The sequence below is a fragment of the Somniosus microcephalus genome, chromosome 5 (assembly GCF_052327205.1).
Source record: "Somniosus microcephalus isolate GS21.2 chromosome 5, FLI_Smic_1.0, whole genome shotgun sequence".
NCBI classification, from domain to species: Eukaryota; Metazoa; Chordata; class Chondrichthyes; order Squaliformes; family Somniosidae; genus Somniosus; species Somniosus microcephalus.
Window position 1 is genome coordinate 24198182 of NC_140991.1, and position 22028 is coordinate 24220209.

Sequence of the window (22028 nt, forward strand, 5' to 3'; positions counted from 1 at the left end):
AGTAGGTTCAGGTAAGTTTTACTTCATATTAGTGGCAGTTCCTGGATCTGTGGCTGTGTAACTGGGGTTCGTGCACTTGTTGCTAAGCAACAGGGACGCTTGGTCTGTGGCCGGAGTTCCTGCACATGTTGCTAAGCAACAGGGAAGCCTGGATTTGTTGCTGTGTACGGAGCTCTCGTACCTTTTAACTATATCTCTCTGTAATCCGGACTTTTTGATAAACCGGCACCACGCCGGTCCCGTTGGTGCCGGATAATAAAGAGTTTCCTGTAAGATAGTCACCAAGAAATCCAATAGGGAATTCAGAAGAAACTTCTTTACCCAAAGAGTGGTGGGAATGTGGAACTCACGACCACAGGGAATGTGGAACTCACGACCACAGGGAGTGGTTGAAGCAAATAGTATAGATGCATTTAAGGGGAGGCTAGACAAACATATGAAGAAGAAGGGAATAGAGGGTTATGCTGATAGATTTAGATGAGGAAAGACAGGAGAAGGCTCTTGTGGAGCTAAAATGACGACATGGACTGGTTGGCCTAAAAGGCCTGTTTCTGTGCCGTATATCCTATGTAATCCTATGTAATTTTTGAAATAAAGAGGACCAACTTCAAAATTTTATTGAAGTAAAATGTAATTTTTTTTTTACAACAAGCTGTATATTTGTATCTGTTTGAATGTGAGAGTGAGAATAACATTTAGTGATCTGATTAAACATCTGTTGTAGCTTTTGTGCTGTGTTCTATAAACTTTAGAAAGTTTCCACCTAGAAGGACCCAAACAGTAATGCGGAGGTTGGGGGTGGCATTAAACGGGAAATTAGAGACGCGTGCAATAAGGGCACAGCAGTTATCATGGGTGACTTTAATCTACATATAGATTGGGCTAACCAAATTAGTAACAATACTGCAGAAGAATAATTCCTGGAGTATATACGGGATGGTTTCCTGGACCAATATGTCGAGGAACTAACTAGAGATCAGGCCATCTTAGACTGGGTATTATGTAATGAGAAAGGAATAATTAGCAATCTTGTTGTGCGAGGCCCCTTGGGGGCGGAGCGATAATAATATGATAAGTGAAGTAGTTGACTCAGACTAGGGTCCTGAATTTAAATAAAGGAAACTACGATGGTATGAGGTGCGAGTTGGTTAGGATTGATTGGGGAATGTTACTCAAAGGGTTGACGGTGGATAGGCAATGGCAAACATTTAAAGATCGCATGGATGAACTACAGAATTTGTTCATCCCTGTTTGGCATAAAAATAAAACAAAAAAGGTGACTCAACCGTGGCTAACAAGGGAAATTAGGGATAGCATAAGATCCAAGGAGAAGACATATAAATTGGCCAGAAAAAGCAGTAAACCTGAAGATTGGGAGCAGTTTAGGATTCAGCAACAGAAGACAAAGGGATTAATTAAGAGGAGGAAAAGAGAGTAAGCTTTCAGGGAACATAAAAACTGACTGTAAAAGCTTCCATAGATATGTGAAGAGAAAAAGATTGAAGTCAAGCGTAGGTCCCTTGCAGTCAGAATCAAGGGAATTTATAATGGGGAACAAAGAAATGGCAGACCAATTAAATACATACTTTGGTTCTGTCTTCACAAAGGAGGACACAAATAACCTCCCAGCGATGTCGGGGAACATAGGGTCTAATGAGAGGGAGGAACTGAATGAAATCAGTATTTGTAGGGAAATGGTGTTAGGGAAATTGACGGGATTGAAGGCCGATAAATCCCCAGGGCCTGATAATCTACATCCTAGGGTACTTAAGGAAGTGGCCCTAGAAATAGTAGATGCATTGCTGGTCATCTTCCAAAATTCTATAGACTCTGGAACAGTTCCCATGGATTGGAGGGTAGCTAATATTACCCCACTATTCAAAAAAGGTAGCAGAGAGAAAATGGGGAATTATAGACCGGTAAGCCTGACATCGGTAGTGGGGAAAATGCTAGAGTTCATATAAAAGATGTAATAGCAGAGCACTTGATAGACAGGATCGGACAAAGTCAACATGGATTTACAAAAGGTAAATCGTGCTTGACTAATCTACTGGAATTTTTTGAGGATGTAACTGGTAGAATAGATAAGGGAGAAGCAGTGGATGTGGTGTATTTGGACTTTCAGAAGGCTTTGGATAAGGTCCCGCATAAGAGATTAGCGTGTAAAGTTAAGGCACATGGAATTGGGGGCAAGGTACTGACTTGGATAGAGAACTGGTTGGCAGACAGAAAGCAAAGAGTTGGAATAAACGGGTCTTTTTCCGAGTGGCAGGCAGTGCCTAGTGGGGTACCGCAGGGATCGGTCCTAGGACCCCAGCTATTTCACAATATATATTAATGATCTAGACGAGGGAACTAGATGTAATATCTCCAAGTTTGCAGATGACACAAAGCTGGGTGGGTGTGTGTGCTGTGAGGAGGATGCCGAGAAACTCCAGTATGATTTGGACAGGTTGGGTGATTGGGCAGAAGCATGGCAGATGCAGTTTAATGTGGATAAATGCGAGGTTATCCACTTTGGTGGCAAAAACAGGAAGACAGATTATTATCTGAACGGCAATAGATTGGGAGAAGGGGAAGTGCAACGAAACCTGGGTGTCCTTGTGCACCAGTCGCTGAAGGTAAGCATGCAGGTGCAGCAGGCGGTTAAGAAGGCAAATGGTATGTTGGCCTTTGTAGCGAGAGGGTTCGAGTACAGGAACAAGGATGTCTTGCTGCAGTTGTACAGGGCCTTGGTGAGACCACACCTTGAGTACTGTGTGCAGTTTTGGTCGCCTTATCTGAGGAAGGATGTTCTTGCCATGGAGAGAGTGCAGCGAAGGTTCACCAGACTGATACCTGGGATCGCTGGAATGACGTATGAGGAGAGATTGGGTCGATTGGGCTTATACTCGCTGGAGTTTAGAAGAATGAGAGGGGATCTCATTGAAACTTATAAAATTCTAACAGGACTAGACAGACTAGATGCAGGAAGGATGTTCCCGATGGCGGGGAGTCCAGAACCAGGGGTCACAGTCTAAGGATAAGGGGTAAGCCATTTAGGACAGAGATGAGGAGGAATTTCTTCACCCAGAGAGTGGTGAACCTGTGGAATTCTCTACCACAGGAGGCAGTTGAGGCCAATTCATTAAATATATTCAAGAAGGAGTTAGATATATTTCTTAAGGCTAAAGGGATCAAGGGATATGGGGAGAAGGCAGGGACAGGGTACTGAGTTTGGATGATCAGCCATGATCTCATTGAATGGCGGAGCAGGCTCGAGGGGCCGAATGACCTACTCCTGCTCCTATCTTCTATGTTTCTATGTTTCTAAGGACAAGGGCAGCAGGCGCATGGGAACACCACCACCTCCAAGTTCCCCACCAAGTCACACACCATCCTGACTTAGTGCATCACTGATCCTTCATCGTCGCTGGGTCAAAATCCTGGAATTCCCTACCCAACAGCACTGTGGGAATACTTTCACCACACGGACTGCAGCAGTTCAAGAAGGCGGCTCACCACCACCTTCTCAAGGGCCATTAGGGATGGGCAATAAATGCTGGCCTTGCCAGCGACGCCCACATCACATAAATGGAAAAAAAAGGAGAGACAGACATTGGAGTCAGTGAGAGAGAGACTGCAATGGAGAGAGTGGCAAGAGAGACTTGGATTAGGGAGATGAGGCAGTTTTTCTTTTTCTTTCTTCAATTTTTTTAGAAACACATTGAATTTTGAAGCCAACTAATTATCTCCACCTGTGTTTTGTTGACAAAAGTAGTCAAAGTTAATTACTTATGCCTGACAGACAGAAGTTCTAATTTCTAACACCTATGAGACATGGGGAAAGAGGGACAGAAATATTCAAATAGAGAGAGAATTTCTTCTCTTCTAATTTTATTTCTTTTTTTTTTAAGTTGCATTTTGAAAATAAACAAAGCCTCTTGAGGAAAATGGATAGGAAGGAAGGAAGAGGGGAAGATTGAAAGAAGTTGAGGTTGAAGGAATCACTGGTTTCTCGCTACTTGCCTTTGGGGAGTGAATGTGAGGGGAGTGGCTGATGGGTTAACAATGAGATAAGTGACAGTGGAGCGAGGAGGAGGGCATGACAGAGGAGTTGAGCAGGTGATTCAGAGGGGAAGAGGTAGGGTAGTGATGGGAATGAGTGAATGGTACGAGGGGTAGTGGGTAGATGAATGGAAGTGAGGGAAAGTATGAGTGATTGAGGAACAGTTTGGAAGACAGTTACATCTTTCCCAAGCACCACCACAAGTAGTGGCTCCTTTTCCTGTCACATCGTACCGTATCGCCGACAACCTTCTACCCAAAAGGAAAGAAGGAAATGGCTGACAGAAGCAGAAGAGGACAAGGAGAGAAGCAAACAAAAAGAGTTCAGAAGAGAGAGAAAGTGAAAGTTGGAAGGAGAAGAGGAGAGACATAGAGAAGAAGCAACACAAAGACAGACATTCTCCAAATTAACATGTGCAATGCCATGGGAGATCAACTAGTATATTATTTAAATAGGTATGTCCTGCCATCTCTGGGAACATAAGAACAGAGTAGGCCATTCAGCCCCTCAAGCCTGGTCCACCATTCAATTAAATCATGGCTGATCTATATCTTAACTCCATCTACCAACCTTGGTTCCGTAACCCTTAATACCCTTGCCTAACAAAAAGCTCAGTTTTGAAATTAAAGTTGACCCTAGCCTCAATAGGGGAGAGAGTTGCAGATTTCCACTACTTTGTGTGAAGATGCTTTCTTGCATTACCCCTGAACGGCCTAGCTCTAATTTTAAGGTTATGCCCCCTTGTTCTAGACTCCCCCACCAGAGGAAATAGTTTCTCCCTACCTATCCTATGAACTCCTTTGATCATCTTATACACCTCAATTAGATCACCCTTTAATCTTCTATATTAAAGGGAATACAACCTGTCCTCATAATTTAACCCTTTTAATCCAGGTATCATTCTGGTGAACCTGTGCTGCACCCCTCCAAGGCCAATATATCCTTTCTGAGGTGCGGTGCCCAGAGCTGAATGCAGTACAGGTGCACTATCCCTTATCCGAAACCCTTGGGGCCAGATGTGTTTCGGAATTCGGAATTTTTCGGATTTCAGAACGGATAATAATGCTTATAAATGGACAAGAGGCAGCCGTCGGGTTTACCCTACAACTACACCACTAGTGATGGATGCAAACCTGGCTAGGTAACCAGATTACTATAAAGAAATAGTTAACAGCAATGTTTCCTCAAAGTTGCACACGGCCACGCAGTAATCTGCAAACTCCCGTGCAAGCTGCTCAAGCTTTTACACTGGAAATACCGAGAGACGCTCCACGAAAACATTTTTGGTTTTCAGAGCTTTTCGAATTTCAGAATTGCGGATAAGGGATAGTTGACCTGTACTCTAGAATGGGATCTAACCAGAACTCTGTACAGCTGTAACATGACTTCCACCCCTTTGTATTCCAGCCCTCTTGAGATAGAGGCCAACATTCGATTAGTCTTTTAAATTATTTTTTGTACCTGTCCACTAGCTTTTAGTGATTTCTGTACTTGGACCCCTAAATCTCTCTGCTCCTCCACAGTTCCGAGCTTCTCGCCATTTATAAAATACTCTGATTTATCTTTCTTGGGTCCAGAGTAGACAACCTCACACTTTACCACATTGAACTTCACCTGCCACAGTTTTGGCCACTCACTTAATCTATCAATGTCCCTTTGCAACTACTTACTGTGCTACCTAACTTTGTGTCATCAGCATTCTTAGATATATGGCTCTCTATTTCTTCATCCAAGTCATTTATAAAAATAGTGAAAATCTGAGTCCCTAGGGGACACCAGTAGTCACATCCTGCCAATTTGAGTACATGCCCATTATCCCTGCTCTGTCTCCTAACTCCTAAATAATTCCCTAGCCAAGCCAATAGGTTGCCTTTCCATTCATACTGCCTGTATTACCTATGGATAACATTGTAATACCTTGGTGCACTTCTGTGAGGTGATTGGATGTCATAAAACTGCTTTGAAACTGTGCAATTCCCCGACTAAAAAGTTTTGTTTTAAAACAATGGGTTTGAGCCTGTCTACAATTGTACACTCTGGCCACCAGGTGTTGCTGTGGAGCAGAATTTCTGAGCTTTCTCTTCACCTGATGCCATCTTGATTTTATTTTTAAAAACTGTTCAAGTAAGTAATTTAATTTTAAATCACACATGTTTTATTTGAAAATATTTGCAGGTCTACTTTATGCGTTCTTGTCCCCGCCACCCTTTCGGACTAGTGAGGGCCCCACTCCATGCCCTGCTCTGCCTTTCTCCTCTCCCATTCTGCCTCTCTCCGTACCCCATTCTACTCTCCCCTAGACCCTTTCCCACCTACTATGCTCTAGATTCCTATTAGAACTTCCTCTTACTTCCAGTTCTTTGTCATCCCTGGTCCAGTTATCCCTTGCCCTATCATTGATTTATTTGTTCTAAGAATGTTTATTTAAATTTGTTCCCAGGGGAGAAATGACTCTGAGAATTGTATTCATATATAAAGTTGCAGTGTTGTTTTAATGAAACAAGAATCCACTTCTAAATGTGGAAATGTATTTTAAAATATTTTTTCTCTGACAATACATGACCATTTTTGGAGGAGGAAGGCTAAATCTAAAGTTTTTTTTTTCATTCCTTAGACCAGCCTTGATCAAACTAAATAGCTGGTGCATGCAATGTCAAACCTTATAAGCTTGTGGAAAATTCAGATTTTTTTTTATTCGTTCATGGGATGTGGGCGTCGCTGGCAAGACCAGCATTTTTTGCCCATCCCTAATTGCCCTCGAGACGGTGATGGTGAGCCCGTGTGGTGAATACTCCCACGATACTGTTAGGTAGGGAGTTCCAGGATGTTGACCCAGTGACGATGAAGGAACAGAAGTATATTTCCAAGTCAGGATGGTGTACGACTTGGAGGGGAACTTGGAGGTGGTGGTGTTCCCATGCGCCTGCTGCCCTTGTCCTTCTAGGCGGTAGAGGTCGTGGATTTGAACTCCTTGTAATCAAAACAACAGAGCCATCTCCCAAGATAATATTTGTAACTATAAGGAGACATCATAGTCAGAAAATGTATTTCCCTTCCCAAGAACACTTGTATTATAAGTAGAAAGATGTGTCTCTGTGTTATTCTGTAAGTTATTTTTTGGGACAAAATCAATATTAATCACCAAACTAAGTAATGCTCTGAGAAATAAATCTATTTTTTATTTTTGAGATTGACAGTGAAAAGGATAGGGTTGAGGCAGGAGGTGGGATCATAGCTTGAGTTCTGATGTTTGCTTTGCTACTGCTGAAAATTATTTGAAAACCTAAATAACTAACATCTCATCAAAAGATTCAGAGGTAAGTGGGAAAAAAAAAAAATCGCACTTGTATTTTAAAACAACTTTTAGCATGTCATTTGTGAAATATCTGGAGAGTCCACTGAAACTGGCGGAATTTAACCCTAAACTTAAAACCTTTTTTATTTCTGTGTTAGCTCGCCAACTGCACTCCCACAAGGGAGTGAGAACCAACATTATTTGTGCTTTTTTTTCCTATTTCCATATAAACTGATTAAGGTCACATATTCAGAATTTTTTCTATGATCTCTGTGGGTGAGACCGAGTAGCTGTGGGGCAACTTTCTGTTGGGAGGAAAGAAAGTGCTGATGAAAATGACCTTTTATAAAAAATGTTATTCAGCTTTTTGTGGGGATTTGGAAGTACCCTGTAGTATGTTTTCAATAAGAAAAAAAGAACTTGCATTTACATTGCCCCTTTCACATCCTGAGTAATTCCAAAAGCACTTCACCACCAATGAATCTCTTTCGCATTGTAATCACTGCTTTATCGGCCAATGTGACAGCCAATTTATGCACAGCAAAGCCCCACAAGCAGCCAATGAAATTAATGACCAGTTAATCTGTTTTGGCAGTATTGGTTGAAGGAGGAATGTTGGCCAGGATACCAGGGAACCTCTCTGCTCTTCTTCGAATAGGCCATGGGAACTTTTATGTCCACCTGAACAGTCAGGGCCTTGGTTAAGTTGGTCTCTTTTGAACAACAATGATAAAGAAATTTAAGCGGCACCGAAAACTGTCACGAAATGGGCATTGCAAAGCGAATGCGTGCCCAGAGACATAGGCCCGAGGCTTGCTGGAAATTACGCTTTAGGTCACGACTCCATAAAACTAGCGAGCTGCGGGCGCTAATTGGGTGTCCCGATGCAATTTGCCGGTTGGAGCCAGCTGCAGCTAGTTCCTGGGGGTGGGGTGGTGAGATAAAGAATAGATTTGCCTTCCAAAGCTAGGCTTTATTAACTTTAAAATCTGCAGCACATCTTTCCACATCCAGTCCCAATCAAAGCTGGAAAAGAACTGAATTTAAGGTGGCCACCACTCATCATGTGACATCAACTACCAATGAGATTACAACATATATCCCAAGGCAGTTAACAAACAACCAATCACAATACTTTTACTAAACAAGGAATAATCACCACATTCACCCCTCCTTTTAAAATATACTCCAACCTAAATAACCTTTACAATTTATAATTAATTATTTACAACTAAAACTATGCACAAGAGTAAAACTGTTTACATGACACAATACTAAGTGAACAACAACAAATAATAACATTGCACATAAGTATTAAGTATCTCTCAACTAAAACAATATAATATTTCAACAATTTTAAAACATTACTATCAATTTAAAAGTCCATTTTCAATCGGTCGACCGGATATCTTGTTCGTGTCGACCTTCTTAACCTTGGTGAAATTCCTTGCCCTCCCACACCAGAAGGCACAGAAGTATCTTCAGCAGGAAGGCTATCCATATCCCGATTTTCAACGGTTTCCGGATTAGAAATCCCATCAGAAGGTAAACTGGGACGGTCATAAACATCCATCAAGGGCTGACTAATAGAAGTACTAGCTGGGGAGCCCCGCGTTGCGAGGGCAATTTTGGGGCGCTTGGTCTCCCTGCCCCTGTGTGTCCCCCCTCTCCCTGTCCTGTCCTCTCCCTGTCCTATCCCTCCCTCCCCTCCCCTCCCCTCTCTCCCTCCTCTCCCTCCCCTCCTCTCCTTCCCTCCCCTCCCCTGTCTCCCTCCCTCCCCCACCCCCACACCTACCCTCCCCACTCCCCTCTGTCCCTCTCTCCGGCCCCTCCCCCTGCCTAGCGCCTGAGGTCCGGTGCGGTTGCGCCCCCCCCGCGCGATTTCCCGAGGCTCTCCCGCCCCCCGCGATTTCCCGAGGCTCCCCCCCCCCCCGCGATTTCCTGAGGCTCGCCCCCCCCTGCGATCTCCCGAGGCTGTGCTGGCGTCACGGCCGTGCGCATGCGTGCCGGCGTCAAGGCGGCTGCGCAACTGTCGTGACGGGGTGGCGGGCCGTGCGCATGCGTGGTTTCAAGACCGCCGGTGTGCCCCGTTGCCGGGGTAACGGGGGCCGTGCGAATGCATGCCGTCGTCAAGGCGGCCGCGCAACTGGCGGCCTCTTTTTTAAACTCATCAGCTCTCCCCCCCCCCCAGCGATTTCCCGAGGCTCTCCCCCCCCCCCGCGATTTCCCGAGGCTCTCCCCCCCCCCCCCCCCCCGCGATTTCCCGAGGCTCCCCCCCCCCGCAATTTCCCGAGGCTCTCTTCCCCCCCCCCCGCGATTTCCCGAGGCTCTCCACCCCCCCCCCTATTAAATTGTTAATTAATTCCCTAACACATCATTAAAATATTTACCGTAGTTCCCTAACACACAGAAAGTGTGGGGGGAAAAATTGTGAAAAATCAAGATGGCGGCCACTCACCTCGGTTCAGAAGGATAAGGCCCGCCCACACACGCACCGATTGGTCGACCGGTCAGGTCACCGAATCGTAGGATTGGTCAATCGTCGAGTCACTCGACACGCAACTGTAGGAAGGAACCCGCCGTCCAATTGGTCGACCTCGACGTCACACGGTCGCTAATGAGATGCTAATGAGCGGAAGGCTGAACGTTTTTCGGATACCGCGGGCGCGGTTTTTGTCCGGCCGAAACGTAAATACGCCTATGACCGGTCCGGAATCGCAAGCTTTCTTTTGAGGCGACGCGCGCGTCGGTACGCTCTGTAACTTTCAAACGTATAGAGAACGGACAGACAGACAGACAGACATCGGGACAGACAGACAGAAGAGCCGCTTTATATATATAGATAATTATCTGCAATCGGATTGGAGACATTCGTAGTATCTGTAACAGCATCCACATTATCTAAATCATGACTATTGTTAATATCCTCAGAAGAGGGCTGGCCACCACAAGGAGCCAAGTCTTTAATTGAAACGGTACTTTCTTTCCCATCTTGGAATCGAATATGAGCATATTGGGAATTTGCCTCCAACAGCTCCACCTCCTCCACTAAAGGATCATATTTTGACAATCTAACATGGCGTCGAAGCAGCACAGGTCCCTGCATAGTAAGCCATGAAGGTACCGAATATCCCGTAGTAGATCTCCGCGGATAGTTAAAGAGCCTTTCATGGGGGGTCACATTAGTAGCCGTTGAATGCAATGATCTAATGGAATGCAGGGCATCAGGCAGTACCATTTCCCACTGTGTATTCTTAAGGTTCCGGGATGTCAAAGCCAACATAACTGCCTTCCAGATCATCCCATTGTATCGTTCGCACTGTCCATTACCCTGGGGATTATACGGGGTAGTTCTACTAGTAGAAATTCCCCGACTCTGAAGGTATTCCTTCAACTGGGAAGACATAAAAGAACTTCCCTGATCCGAATGGATATACGCAGGCATCCCAAAGATGACAAAAAGTTGAGCCAGACATTTGATAACTGTAGCAGCTGATACATCTGCACAAGGAAAAGCAAAAGGGAACCTTGAAAACTCATCCACAACAGTAAAAATATATCGGTTTTGAGTAGTTGAAGGAAGAGGCCCCTTAAAATCGACGCTCAAACGTTCAAAAGGAGAAGAAGTAGCCTTTATAAGATGAGCTCGTTGAGGCTTAAAGAAATTCGGTTTACACCGAGCGCAGATAGAACATGATGAAGTCATCCGCTTGACGTCTTCAACTGAAAAGGGCAAATTCTTACTGCGTACGAAGTGTATCATCCTCGTAACCCCAGGATGACATAAGGCATTGTGAAGATTAATAAGCGTATCTCCGTGAATCACAGAACAATAAGCCCTCGACAGTGCATCAGCAGCAACATTATCCTTCCCCGGACGATAAACTATGTCAAAATGGTAACATGCCAACTCAATCCTCCATCTCATTATTTTATCATTTTTGATCTTTCCAAAATGTTTAACATCAAACATAAAGGACACAGATTTTTGATCAGTTACCAACGTGAAATGTCGCCCCGATAAATAATGTCTCCATTTACGCAATGCTTCTACTATTGCGTATGCCTCTCTCTATTGAAGAATGTCTTTTTTCACTATTGTTCAAAGTACGTGAGAAAAAGGCCACAGGTCTTCCATTTTGGTTCAGAGTAGCCCCAATTGCAAAATCAGAAGCATCCGTCTCGATCACAAAAGGAACCTGCTCATCAATAGAATGCACAACTGCCCCTAAAATATCCTTTTTAAAATTCTCAAAACATGTCCTGGCCTCCCATGATAGAGGATATGTCGTAACCCGAATAAGAGGCCGGATCTTCCGTGAAAAATTTGCAATCCAATTAGAATAATAAGAAAACAGTCCAACAACTCATTGCAAAGCCTTAGAATTAGTAGGACAAGGTAAATCAATCAATGGTCGCAGACGTTCTGGATCTGGTTTAATCTTGTTTCCCGAGACAATATACCCCAATAGATTTACCTCAGTAGTCGAAAAGATACATTTCTCTTTATTAAAAGTTAAACCAACTTTTTCCGCAGCTTGAAGGAATCTTTTTAAATTAGAATCATGCTCCACCCTTGATTTGCCACACACTGTGATGTCATCTAAGTATGAAAAGGTGTCAGAGAGGGAGTTATCACTTATAAAAGCATCCATTGCCCGTTGAACACAAGCAACACCATTAGTAACACCAAATGGTATTCGGCAAAACTGATACAGCTTTCCACCAGCCTCAAAGGCCGTATATGGTTGATCCTTCTTAACAATAGGAATCTGATGATAAGCACTCTTTAAATCAATAGTGCTAAAAACCTTATACTGAGATACTTTATTGATAAGCTCATCAATCTTAGGCAAAGGGTATGCATCTAATTGAGTATACCTATTAATAGTTTGGGAATAGTCTATCACCATTCGTTTCTTGTGTCTCTTGTTAGTCGTGACAACTACCTGTGCTCGCCAAGGCGAACAACTAGGTTCAATGATTCCTTCCAATAAGAGACGTTGAACTTCAGAATTAATAAATTCTCTATCCTGACTACTATATCTTCTTGACTTGGTAGCAATTGGCTTACAATCCGGCATCAAATTGGAAAAAAGTGATAATGGAGAAATGGATAAAGAGGTTAATCCACAAATAGATAAAGGTGGCTTAGTCCCTCCAAATGAAAGACTAAGAGACTCGTGTAACTGAAGCACATCATGTCCAATCAAAATATCCGCACAGAGATTAGGCAAAACAGATAGGCGTATATCAGTATACGTATTACCTAGAAGAATCATTTTCACAAAGCAACAACCAGCTATTTGTGAAGTAAGGGTCGTCTGAGCCATACACACCTGATACGTAACAGGCGAAATTTTCAAATGCAGTCTTCGCAAACTGAAGACTTATAAAACTCTCAGTACTGCCCGTATCTATAAGGGCCTTCACTTCCAACCCATTAACTTGAGCCGTAACTATAGCTTTGTTTAGGCCATGAGCAAATGCAGCAGAAATTGATGCAATAAACGCCCTATCTAAAGGCTGAATAGTCACAGAGGAGGAGGTGGTAGAGGAGGGCCCTCCCACACCAGGAGAGGAGGAGGTAATTGAACCTGATGATTTGCACACGCGTGCATAATGACCTCTCTTGCCGCATTTACTACACACAGCCTCCCGAGCAGGACACTTCCGACGAGGGTGCCGGATATTCCCACAAAAATAACACTTCTGAATCCTAGAGGCAACAGCCGCCGAAGTAGAAACTGTTTCAGAATCTAGTAAACCACTCCCATTAAGTCCACACAATTCCTTTTCATCCGAAACTGCCGAAACCATAGTCGCAGGCCGATTAAAAAGAGCATAAGAATCCGAACTTCTCTGAGCCACATCCAATGTAGAAGCTTGCTCAAAAGCACTCTTAAGATCCAAAGTCTTATTTTCTAACAACCGCTGACGAATTGATCTAGACAGTAATCCATTAATAAAAGCATCCCGTACCGATTCTTCCTTATATTCTTCAGCCGTCACGGCCTTATAATTACAGTTAACACTAAGGCACCGAAGTGCTTGTAAATAAGTATCCAAAGATTCTCCCACCTGCTGCCTACGGGCAGATAGAAGGTGACGTGCAAATACCTCATTCTTTGGTTTAACAAAAATCTTTTCCAATGTAGAAATAGCCACTTCGTAAGTTTTACAGTCCAAAATATATTTATATACATCTGGAGCAATGTAGTTGATCAGCATATTCAGCTTATTTAGAGACTCTTGATCCAACATGCCCAAAAAGTTTTTAAATGTACAATACCAATGTTTCCATTTATCATCCACTCCAGCAGAATTGGGGTCAGCCTTGAATCGTTCTGGTTGAAGATATCGCTCCATTCTAACATAAAGTTAATAAATTGAGATAAAGAATAGATTTGCCTTCCAAAGCTAGGCTTTATTAACTTTAAAATCTGCAGCACATCTTTCCACATCCAGTCCCAACCAAAGCTGGAAAAGAACTGAATTTAAGGTGGCCACCACACATCATGTGACATCAACTACCAATGAGATTACAACATATATCCCAAGGCAGTTAACAAACAACCAATCACAATACTTTTACTAAACAAGGAATAATCACCACAGGTGGGGGGAGAGCCTGGGCCGTCAGTGGCCCACAGTACTGCTGTGGAGCTAGAAGTAGCTTTTTCTGCTCCTCCTGGTTCCACATAAACATAAGTTTAAAAAAAAAGTAATAAAAGGCCTCCAGTGAACCCTTTAAGGACCACTGGTTAGTGTTGTGTATGTACCTTTAAGAGAAGAACTGATTCTATACTGCAGTACCGGCAGTGACCACCCCTGTATATAAAGCCATAGCAGGCTTCTGTACTTCAGTCTTGAATTACTCTCTGTTCAGTAAATACCTGTTTTATTGTTCTCCTGCAGTCTGAGTATTATTTATACTCGGACATTACACTGGCGACGGGCAGGGTTGAACTCACCTGCAGTACTGCATCACCTCACGGGGATCTTTTCCCTGAAGAGAAGCTTCTTGGAGGTCGAAGTCAGAACGGCGGGCATCGACCGCGGGCAACCGCCCAGGGATCCATCGGAGAGTTGCAGGGGAGGCTGTGGAGAGCTGGGCCTGGCTCCCCAGTTGAGGTGTTCCAGCAAATCGTGCTGGTAGCAGGTAGTGCGCCGACCCTTCCGGAATGCGTCGGGCTCGGGCTCGATCGAGCGGCTCTGCAAAGGGGCCGTGCAGCGTCGTCGGGAGGAAGAGAGAGAGAGCGGGTGGAGCGCACAGGGCGCGGTCGGTGCTCAAGAACAGGGCAGCGTGGAGAGGATAGAACGCGGGGAAGGAAAAGTCAGACGCGCCGAAGCCGCGGGTCGCCGCCATTACCCTGTAGAACACTAGGTGCAGCGTGGCAGCAAGGGGAAGAAGGAAAAGCGCGGGAGGCGCCATTTTATTCCATTGGGGAAGAAGGAAAAGCGCGGGAGGCGCATTTTATTACATTGGGGAAGAAGAAAAAGCGCGGGAGGCGCCATTTTAGATCTCTCAAGATGCCGAAGAGTGGCAGTATCACTGCTTTCGACAACGAGGTAGAAGACTGGACCACGTATGTGGAAAGAATTGAAGTGTACTGCAATGCCAATGAGGTGGCCAATGGAAAGAAGGCGTCGGTATTATTAAATTTGATGGGCGCGAGAACGTACGGCCTATTGCGGAATTTAATTACCCCAGCTAAACCAATGGAGAAAAGTTTTGAGGAGATTGTTAATATCTTACAGGAACACCTAAACCCTACACCGCTGCTGAGAGCAGAAAGATTCAAGTTCCATAAAAGAAACCAGCACAAAGATGAGAGCAATGCTGACTATCTTACGGAACTACGCAAGTTATCGAAGCACTGCCAGTTCGGAGCAGGACTGGCAGACACCTTGCGGGATAAGTTTGTCTGCGGGCTCCAGAGTGAAGGAACCCAGAAACGACTACTTTCGGAAAAGGACCTGACGCTAGAACAGGCTTTCAGCGTGGCAGTATCCTACGAAGCAGCAGCACGGGGAGCTGCGGAAATACAACAGAAACCACAGGAATACAGCGCTAACGAAATGGCGTATGGAGCAGAAAAGTGCTATCGCTGCAACAGAACAACCCATGATCAGAAGGACTGCTGGGTTAAGGACAAAGTATGCAGGCAATGTGGGAAAATGGGACACATAGCAAGAGTCTGCAGGTCGGGAAAGAAAACCAACACTACAAGAACTACTAAGGAAAAGTACAAGAAAGTAAAGAAATTGACAGACAGTAGATCGGAAGATCAGGAGAGTGATAAGGACTCCGGGAGCAGGAGACTAAGTTGTCTAAAGTTACACAACGTGATCGCAAAGGAGGATCACCGAACCATTTGGGTCACCCTCATGATAGCAGGGTCCCCAGTAAAGATATAATTGGACACAGGGTCAGCCCTAACTGTCATGAATCGACGAGACTATGAGCGGCTATTCTCACACATACCCTTGAAGGACACGTCCATTGTATTGAAGACATACACGGGGCAAAAAGTCTACCCCAGAGGAAAAATAAGGGTGCCAGTTGAATACAACGGCAAGGAAACACAGAAACTGTATCTATATATACTACCAGATGGAGGACCACCATTATTGGGACGTGAATGGATCCAAAAAATACAATTGGATTGGCATTCCATTCAGGCGCTAACTGTGACTGATAAAAAGGATGATGATGTCACGCCTGGACGACTGTCAAAAATTCTAACTGACGCGAAAGAGGTGTTCCAACAAGGACTTGGGACTCTAAAAGGAGTAACGGCAACGATAAAAATTGAAGATAACGCAAACCCAAAATTTTTTAAGGCCAGACCTTACGCGATCCGCCCAGCCATTGAAGCAGAGCTGGAGCGTTTGGGTGTGCTGTCCAAGGTGGACTGGAGCGAGTGGGCCACACCCATCGTTCCTGTAATGAAGAAATCATTGAGCAGCACGCCTGGGGAACCGAAGAAGGTTCGCAGCTGTGGGGACTTCAAGGTAAGTGTGAACTCAGTCCTGCACACAGTACAATATCCACTTCCACGGATAGAAGATATTTTCGCCTCACTATCTGGAGGGAAACGCTTTACAAAGATTGATCTGGCCCAAGCGTATCTACAAATGGAGGTGGAAGAAGCGTCTAGGAAATACCTCACGATAAACACTCACAAAGGCCTTTACCAGTACAATCAACTGGTATTCGGGGCAGCATCAGCCCCGGCTATATGGCAGAGGGCGATGGAACAAGTCCTGCAAGGGATCCCGGGGACCCAGTGTTATTTGGACGACATCCTGGTTACGGGCGAAAATGACAGTGAACACCTTGCCAATCTGGAGCAGGTGCTCATGAGATTACAGGAATATGGGCTACGAGCCAACCGCCCCAAATGCGAGTTCTTCAGGAGACAAATCTCGTATTGTGGCCACATGATTGATGAGGAAGGGTTGCATAAGTCGCCGGACAAGATTGAGGCTGTAGTCAAGGCTCCAGCACCGGAAAATGTGTCGCAACTGAGGTTGTTCCTCGGGTTGGTGAACTACTACCATAAGTTCTTGCCGAATTTATCTACAATTCTGCACCCACTGAACGCCCTACTGCAAACTGGAGTAACATGGAAATGGAGTGATGAGTGTAAGCGTGCCTTTCAGAAATGTAAATGCCTAATCACTTCAAAAGAAGTATTGGCCCACTACAATCCAACACTACCGATTCGGTTAGCTTGTGATGCGTCTCCCTACGGCATCGTAGCGGTGCTGTCACACAAATTCCCTGACAGTTCAGAGAGGCCAATAGCCTTTGCATCGCGCTCGTTAACCTCAGCCGAGCGTAACTACGCCCAGATTGACAGGGAGGCCCTCAGCCTGGTGTAGGGGGTGAAGAAGTTCAATCATTATCTGCACGGGCAGAAATTCACCCTACTGACTGATCATCAGCCCCCTGGTCTCCATTTTTAACCCAAAGAAGGGCGTTCCAGTGATGACGGCGCAACGGCTGCAAAGATGGTCACTTTTTCTAGGGGCACATCAGTACGACATAGAGTACAAGGGTACGAAGCAGCATGGAAACGCTGATGGGCTGTCGCGCCTACCGTTGCCTATGGTAGAGGAAGCACCTGCAGTGGACCCTGTTGAGATATTCCATGCGACCATAGTCGAATGTCTACCTGTTACAAACTCAAGTATAGAGAAGGAAACCCGAAATGACCCGACACTCTCTCGGATCTATGATTTGACGGTGAAGGGATGGCCAGCACATGGCGACTCACTGTTGCCAGCATTCTCGCCAAGGAGAGAACAGCTGTCAGTGTGCCGGGGGACCTTGATGTGTGGATCCCGAGTGGTAATTCCACCAGAGTGCTCAATGAGCATCATGAGGGTCATCTGGGAGGGGTAAAAATGAAGAGCCTAGCCAGGGCGTTTGTGTGGTGGCCGGGAATCGATAAAGAAATCGAGGATATGACCAAGAGATGCACAGGATGCCAGAAGGTCCAAAACGCTCCACCACAGGCCCCGCTACATCCATGGGAGTGGCCCTCATCTCCATGGCAACGGGTACACATTGATTTTGCTGGTCCATTTATGGACTCAATGTTCCTAATCGCTGTGGACGCCCATTCGAAATGGCCAGAGGTCATCAAAATGTCCTCCACCACCACGGAGAAAACTATTGCAGTCCTACAGACCATCTTCGCCAGGAATGGCTTGCCAGAACAGATTTGCTCCAACAATGGGCCACAGTTTGTGTCAGAGGACTTCCGGAGGTTTCTGAGGAATAATGGGGTGAAACATTACACATCTGCCCCATATCATCCAGCCACAAATGGATTGGCTGAGAGGTTTGTTCAGACCTTTTAAAAAGGCCATAAAGGCAATGCATAATGACGACATACCACTACAACACAAGGTGGATAATTCCTTGTTTGCTTACCGGAATGCGACACATGCAGTCACCAACCAAGCTCCAGCCATAATGTTCTTCAACCGAAGGCTAAGATGTCGCCTGGATTTGCTCAAACCAAACATAAGACGAGATGTTGAGGATAAGCAATTCCAGCACATAAATGAGAAGCCAACCAGGAGCTTCAAGATAGGGCAACCAGTCTTGGCTCGCGACTACCGAACAGAAAAATGGCAGCCAGGAACGATATGCACACAGCAGGGACCACTAATGTACACAGTGGACGTTGGAGAGAGCATCGTGAGACGCCATGCTGACCAGATTCTAGAGTCACAGGAACAAGCCAAACCCATACCACGAGCAGGTGCACCTGGTAATCAACCCGAAGTACAGATTGCGTCTACCTCAGAAGCAGGGGTATTGGAAGCTGACGAGCCAACTAATGACAATGAGCCAGAATCAACTCTGCCGCAAGAACAGGATACTCGAGAAAGGCGCTATCCAGTCAGGATCAGGAAGCCTCCTCAAAGACTGAACTTATAAATGATTATTTCAGTTGATGTATATAGTACCGAGAAAATTGTAATTGTAATTAGTTATTATTTAGTTGTTAAATGAATGTTATGTACTGTTTATCTAAAAGGGGAGGAATTGTTGTGTATGTGCCTTTAAGAGAAGAACTGATTCTTACTGCAGTACCGGCAGTGACCACCCCTGTATATAAAGCCATAGCAGGCTTCTGTATTTCAGTCTTGAATTACTCTCTGTTCAGTAAATACCTGTTTTATTGTTCTCCTGCAGTCTGAGTATTATTTATACTCAGACATTACAGTTAGGCCATTGTAGACCACATGATCTGCCTAGTTTAGTCTGAATTTGGGAGTGGGTCCTACCCAGGTTAGCATATTCAAGGGTCCCAACGCCTGTTTCATGCGGGTGTCCTGCACACTTGGAAGTCATCGGCTGCCAGTTTGGCAGCTGGGACACCTCCGGGGGAAATCGGGCAGAAGAGAAACTGGTCGTCCCGCCCTCGACACTAAATATTTGCTGGAAGAAATGATTTCTCTCCCCCAACGTCTTCAACAGCACAACACTCCCTCAGTTCTGGGCTGAAGCTTCTGCTTAGATTATGTGCTCAAGTCCCGGCCGTGGGACTTGAACTCACGACTTTCTGACTCTGAGGCAAAAGTGCTCCCGCACTTACCAGAGCCAATCTGACAAGAGAAATAAAAAGATTCACCATTTGAAAAGAAAGACCGGTTAATGTTTCAAGTGGAGACTTTTCATCATGGGAACACCTCATCACCCCCAAGTTCCCCTCCAAGTCATACACCATCCTGACTTGGAAATATATCGTGTTCCTTCATTATTGCTGGGTCAAAATCCTGGAACTCCCTCCCTAACAGCACTGTGGGAGCACCTTCACCACACGGACTGCAGCGGCTCAAGGCGGCGGCTCACCGCCACCTTCTCAAGGGCAACTAGGGATGGGCAATAAATACTGGCCTTGTCAGCGAAGCCCACATCCCATGAACAAAAAAAAAAAATCAGAACTGGAAAGTAAGTGCGTCCCTATATTGGACTGAACCAAACAAAGGGATGAAGAAAACAATATATAAAAGTCAATAGTGAAGTATAGCTCCTGTCACACAGGCAGTTAATGAGTTTAGTAGTCTGTTAACAAGTTTTCAATTCAGTTACTGACATTGCTTTCAGTATTTAAAACTGATAGGGGCAAAACAAGTTGAGAATGCAGCACAGGGAGACACATGTTTTGGTGAGGGACTGAAAATAGGATGCAACACCTTTTTTGGAAAAAATATTACATTTCCTTCCAATTGTCTCTCCATTCTTCAAGCTGCTGGTGCTGTCTAATGCTGGGGTTTGATTCGAGGTTGTCTGCCGCCCTGCAATAGCTTGCCCGAATGACCAGTTTTATGCTTGAGCCGAGGCAGTGAATGTTCGCTGGCTGTTCCACAGTGGGTGGTATCACCGCTGAGCCCTGTCCTCTCCTACCCAAAGCTCACACCTATGCACTTTCCAGCAGAAGCCCTGGATAACTGCCAGAGGTGGGAGGCTATGCTGATTTTAATGCACCTCCTTCCGCAGCCAGTAGCTCTGTGGTGAATTGTCGCATCACTAGTGCTACCCAGGCTGAGATCAGCTAACTCTGTACAGATCAGGAATCAAAAGATGGGACCTTTGTGATTTGCATGGCTCTGGTCGAGAAATTTTAAAAACAGGGATGCAAGTGCAAGGTGCCCTTGTGTGGTTGGTAAGGCAACGATTATACGTCAGATATTGTTCATAGTCATAGATTTTAAAGCATTGTAAGGGGTCTTCAATGTGATCAGGTCAAATCTAAATCCCAATTTCAAATGTGGAACTCTGACTTTAAGATTACTGAACTTGAAATTTGGGTTCAGATTTCTTACCAATGCAATCAGTAGCTATGGCAACACCTGCCACTCTGCTTACTTTCTTTGGTTACCGAGATGGTGTCCAATAGGCCAGTAACACTGCGCAGTTTGGATTGAAGTGAAGCAGTTTCAGCTCCACGTCGATGCAGTTCTGGTGTGAAATCACCCAAATGTCACGTCGGCAAACTATGTGAAATCACCTTCTAGGAGTTAATCGCACACTGCTTCAGTTTCTCACGGGTGAAAGTGTAACACACTAACATTTAATTTTTGATCTTTTAATTTTAGTACAGCTCATTTTCCCCTCGTAGACACAGCAGCATAATTCAGGTTTGCCGGCACTTACTTTTTTAAAAGTACTGGGATCAAACTGGAAATGGTCTCATGACAATAATTATAGTTCCAACCTGTAACACACTGCTGCCCGTGAATTATTTTGTATCTAACATCCAGTAGCCTGTGCGTTATTTTTGTATGTAAACACTTCAGCATATACATTGTCCTGTATGTGACACACTACATCTTGGGCATTATCCTGTCAGCAACATACAATGGTTTGTGCATTATCTTGGATGTAACGCACTGCACCTTGTTCATTATCCTATATGCAGCATACAATAACCTGTGCATTAGTCTGTGTGTAACACACAGCATCATGGCATTCTTTCCTGTATATGAAACTCTGTGTTATTCTATATGTATGTTATCCTTTGTATATTGTTTCTGTAGCCCTGCAGTTTCAACTCAAAAATCTTCAATTTGTGGTAAATTTTCTTGATTTGAATCTTCATTATTAGTGTTGATATAAATGAAGGCAATAGTTTCTTCTTTCTTTACTTTGTATTACATTTGAATTTTAAAAGCATCATGTGGCTGACGTCCGGTTCTATGCTGTACTCATGCGTGCCATTGGACAATGCACACATCTGACCTTTTTCTTCAATGGAATTGGAACAAAACCTCCAATTCAAAAAGTGCTCTGTGTTACAGATTCCTCAGTAGAACAATGCGACCATTGCGGAGATCCAGAATTCTCGTATATTCGATTGTGCTTGGTGGTGAGTGGATGTCTTGGCAAGGTCCAGTAATATAGGATTGTTTCTGTTTGTTTAAGCTCCAGTGCAGGCTAGAACGATCCACAGCCAGTGAAGTGGGTTGAAAGGAAGATCTGCGACTAAGCAGTGTTATTTCTTCTCTTTTAATGTGTGAAGGTAAGTTGTGTTTTTTCCTTTCTCTTATTGGCACCTGGATAAGGTATAAATTATATTAAGATGTAATGTTGTGAATAATTCCCAGATATGTGAGTGCCAATTGATAATTGTTCAGAATGCGATATTTGGCAATGTT

At 44.6% G+C, this 22028-nt stretch overlaps 1 protein-coding gene across 2 annotated transcripts in view; it reads left to right on the top strand.

The window, feature by feature from the left end:
- The window catches only part of LOC147116954 (gap junction gamma-1 protein-like), a 209717-nt gene that overhangs the window by 24856 nt on the left and 162833 nt on the right, over positions 1 to 22028 (top strand). The window contains exon 2 of one of the 2 annotated variants that reach the window (XM_085987446.1): positions 21796 to 21892. The gene's annotated coding sequence lies outside the window, so the exon portion shown is untranslated. The remainder of the gene's footprint in view (positions 1 to 21795; positions 21893 to 22028) is intronic. The other variant, XM_085987447.1, reaches the window with a different exon arrangement.